Raw genomic sequence first — 4642 nt, forward strand, 5'->3', positions numbered from 1 at the left:
ATATTTTGGCTGACATAGGCTTAACTGGTTGTAAACCAACAGATGTTCGTATGTCAAAAGGGATTAAATTTAACGATCAAAATAGTCCTACTATGTCGGAACTAGAAAAATTCAGAAGATTAGTTGGACGACTAATATATTTGAATTTTTATCGTCCTAATATTGGCTTTAGCGTACAACAGTTAAACCAGTACATGCAGAAACCACTTTTAATACATTGGGAGGCTGCACTTCAGGTTGTTCTGCACTTCAGGTTGTTCGATACTTGAAATCCTTCACGGGGGTTGTTTTACTCTTGTGCTTCTAATGGTTTACTTGAGAGTTTTTCAGATGCCGATTGGGAAACCTGCTCCGATAGTCAACGATCTGTTACAGGATATTGTGTTAAATACGAAGATGCTTTGGTTTCCTGGAAAACAAAGAAACAAAATACTATGTCTAGATCTTCTGCCGAAGCTGAATATCGAAGCATGGCTACTACAGTTTGTGAACTCAAATGGCTAACATATTTGTTAAGAGACTTTCATATTCCTGTTCAGCTACCAATTCCTTTAAGATGTGACAATCAAGTTGCAATTCATATTGCCGAAAATCTTGTCTTTCACGAAAGAACGAAGCATTTGGATATCGACTATCACCTTGTTCACGACAACTTCAAACAATGATTTATTTTACCACGACACGTCTATTCTAAATCACAAGAGGCTAACATTTTTACAAAACCTTTGGATCATGGACTATTTTATAATCTTCGAGACAAGATGAATTTAAAGATGTTCATCTTGAGGAAGGGATGTAAGAATGTAGAATTAATTAGATGTATTCAAAGATAAAGGGCTTAGTTGTACTGATGAGTTTATGAAGGACTAAATTTGTAATTTAACCTATATAAAGGGGTTTATGACCTTTGTAATTAATAATGATTTTTTCTAACTCTACTATTCGTTTTCTCTATTGTTTTGTTTTCTAAACATTAAATGCGATTTCACAATCCAATATTAGCTGCTACTGTTATATTATTTCAGATTTTATACTTAGCTTCATCTTCTCACATTTTATTATTGAATGAAATATCCTTAAGAGGTGAAACTTTGTTATCATCCTCAATGAATTTGAAAATCTTTTAATAATTAAGTCCGTAGATGATCATGGAAATGACTGATGCCTCTGAAGAAGACATGACTGTCATTGCTGATCAAGAAGAAAAGACCCCTCGAGGGAGATGAATTCTTTCACTAATATCACGATTCAAATATATTAGTGAAATTAAGAACAAATTTAGTGCAAAACTTATTGATTCGAAATCAACTAACAATGTTTTTTCAGGAAAAATAAAAAATGAGAGTCTCCTCCTTAGTCTCTGTATATTTAAGAAATATTTTATGCAGATAAAGTCTAGAATGCGACATGATCTCATTCTATTATGGAAATAAATTTTACAAGAGTGGTGAATATCGTAAATGGTCAGATTGCAAGAAAACAAAAAAGGGGAAGGAGTTTTTGGGAAAATGGATTTTCAATGGCTTCAAATTGAAATTATTCGTCGTCTCATTTGTCTGCACACGTGTCTGAAGAACATGAAAAATCAATATCCTATGTAATATTTACATTCTCAATCTTGTTTTTGTTAAATTATTCTAGTTTCTAATAACTTCTAATAACCATTGTGAAACAAAATTGTTAAAGGATCGAAAGATGACATTGTTAGATTTAGTCTCAACCTTAAAAGATATAATTAGTATTAAGAGTTTGGTAGAAACAATAGCGATGGGAGAAGAAAGATATAACGAGAATTACAAGAGGGCCTCGAAAAAAGAAACTAGATCTCCCAGATAAAATAACATGTTTTTCTTCTCTCACGCCTGCCCAAATTCTCGACTTTCTAAGTGGATCAGATATCCATAAGAGAAAGGGTGTGCGGAATAATGGTATATTCTGTTAAGTTGTTTGGCCTCTTTTGCTTGCACCATGGTGGCACTCAGAGCAGCTGAAATCATGTTATACCAAAACAGAATCTCTAGTCTTTCTAGTTCCGGGGTTGCAAAATTCTCGAGAAAAAATGGATTAGTAAAAGCAATGCAATATTTTGAATCAATTCAGGAAGTCTTGAACAAGGTTTCGTCGGATCTAGCCTTCTAGAGGCTGCTGCTCCGGAGGAGACGCAAACAGTGCGTGAGAACCATGATTCCATGAGCATGTTATGTATTGTGGTCAAATCTGCTAATTTGTTTCATTTTTAGGATATAATCATAGCCATGGCTTATTTATGGGTTTTCCTTTTTTCCCTTCTGAAAATGGAACCATACATACAATAACAAGCTGGGTCAAGTATAACCGGATCGCCATTTTTATCATAAAACTCGACCCAGTCCGACATCCATATATTTATCTGTGGAGTATTATAATACAGACATGTGTAACAGTCTTAAACTGAAAATTGAGTTCTCAAATGATTGCTTTAAAGGAAAAATTAATGAAGTGAGGCTCATGACATTGGAATAATGTGGAGAAAAGTAAATGAATATATTATACTCAATCGGCATATCTTCCACTTCTTAGCCGTTCTACTTTGGGGAATGATCAAACATGCCTATACAAACTTGGTGATATTTTGGATGTTGGGTTACCTGATTGCCTCTAGACGAACCGAATTCAATGATGATATATGATCCACCTGTTGGAAGCGGTCCAATTGAGAAAGAACAAAACACTATTGAATTTCTCTGAATAACAGAATTAAGACAAGTTTTTTAGCCTTGATCACCTTAAATGGCTTTGGTACTCTTGGGAGATTTGGTGTCATACATTTGATTCAGACCTAGAGCTTCCGGCCCCTTCAAACATAGAAGGACCAATGCTCCTGTTATTAATTTAGCATCATCAATGGAGAAATCTCATAATATGAAATTGTGGGGTTCAGAAAGTTTTGTTTACCTGTTGGTCTTAAGAAAGAAAGAACCGGAATCTGTATCGCAGCGATTCGCTAGTTTTCAAGTTCTCTTTCAACAGCAATTGTGATGGAGAAGACTACTAAATTATACTGAAAGAAGACAAAAATAATTTAGACTGAAATTTTAGGGCTACCAATTGATGATAACCCTCCAAAAATAAGGCGTATGCTGTTATTAGTTGCGTGCACACGGTATTCTTTAGTAAAAGGCGAAAGAATAGTTCGCTTTGTGCACACAACACAGCTGCGTGATTTGACCTAAAGCAATAGCAGCTATTACATAGAGAGATCTCCTATAGGATAGTTGGTACTCCTCCGATGTGGGAAATATGAAAAAACATTGGGGGTAACTTCTCTTTCTCTTTCTCTTTCTCTTTCTCTTTCTCTTTCTCTTTCTCTTTCTCTTTCTCTTTCTCTTTCAATTAATACACATTTTGTAATAAGTTTTTATATTAAGTCATAAAAAGTACACATTGAGATCTCTTAGATTGAAATCACAATATTTTATTATTCAATAAATACTTAAATATATTGTTACAAAACAAAAGCTAAATAATTCATCTTTGTTAATTATAAAAAAAAAAAATGACCCAATTGGATCATGATTTGTTTAAACAAAGCAAAATATAAATAATCATTGAATGGTAATTCAAATGGAAAGAACATTTTTATTTTAAAAAATTACACATTAATTCAAATAAGTTATAACTGTGAAATATTAATGTGTACTTAACCTCCTCCACCAATAATAAATTATGCTGGTAAAAAATTCCGAATAATAGTTACTTAGTCAAAACAATTAATTAAATGAACTCCTAAATTTGAAGGATTAATAAATGTACACTCTTAGTCAAATAGCATCACTTTTCTTCACGAAATATGACCAAATCAGTTTTGTGGGATAAATAAATTTAATGGATAATAATTGACACAAATTTAACCAAAATACATTAAAGACATTATTTTTTTTTATATGAAACAAATTATCAATGGTCAAGGCCGGATAAGGGAAGCTTGGATAAAAATTACCTTTAAATATAATATAATATTATTAATATTTTCAATATAATAAGTTTAATAAAAAAATAAAAATAATTATTTTTTACTATGACTCAAACTTTGACGCAACATTTTGGTTCATTCAGTTAAAACCATTATTTTGTAAGTGTTTAAAACGTCTGCATCTGAAATTAGGCGCTATTTTTAGATTTTTAAGCAAATAATATAAAATATAAATCATTTAAAAATTTTTGAAATAAGGTAAATTAAATTAAATCAGAGAATTTATTAAAAAAAAGTTTGTGACAATTAAGAGTTGTCACTTAATTTTTGGCGTGTAAAATAATAACATTTTCGGAAAAAATATTTTTTTAGGTGTTCAGTGCTCGAAGTTTTTATAGTTAGGACACAAAAACATAAATTAAATGTTAAAAATTGAGCGTAAATGAAATAAAAAAAAATCTATCTGTGTTAAAAATATAATTATAACGGTTTTCAATTTTTATCTTATTAAAATGTTACAAGGCATTATTAATGTATAAATCTAAATAAATAAAACTAGAAATAAAACAACACAAACATAGTTTAAAGGGCGATGAGCTAGTTTGAGGTCATGGGTCGGAGGCGGATCTAGTTTGCGTACTTCATCTTAAACCTCTAACCTTTGTAAAACTTGCTATCAGTTTTTGTGGA

General features: G+C 31.5%; 1 non-coding gene across 1 annotated transcript; it reads right to left on the reverse strand.

Annotated features, from left to right (window-relative positions):
• Nucleotides 1-3078: 3078 nt before the first annotated feature.
• On the reverse strand, nt 3079-3197 carry LOC124917207. Its single transcript, XR_007097088.1, has one exon. It is a non-coding gene; the product is annotated as a U5 spliceosomal RNA (small nuclear RNA).
• Nucleotides 3198-4642: the final 1445 nt, after the last annotated feature.

This window comes from Impatiens glandulifera, unplaced genomic scaffold, assembly GCF_907164915.1.
Source record: "Impatiens glandulifera unplaced genomic scaffold, dImpGla2.1, whole genome shotgun sequence".
Classification (NCBI taxonomy): Eukaryota; Viridiplantae; Streptophyta; class Magnoliopsida; order Ericales; family Balsaminaceae; genus Impatiens; species Impatiens glandulifera.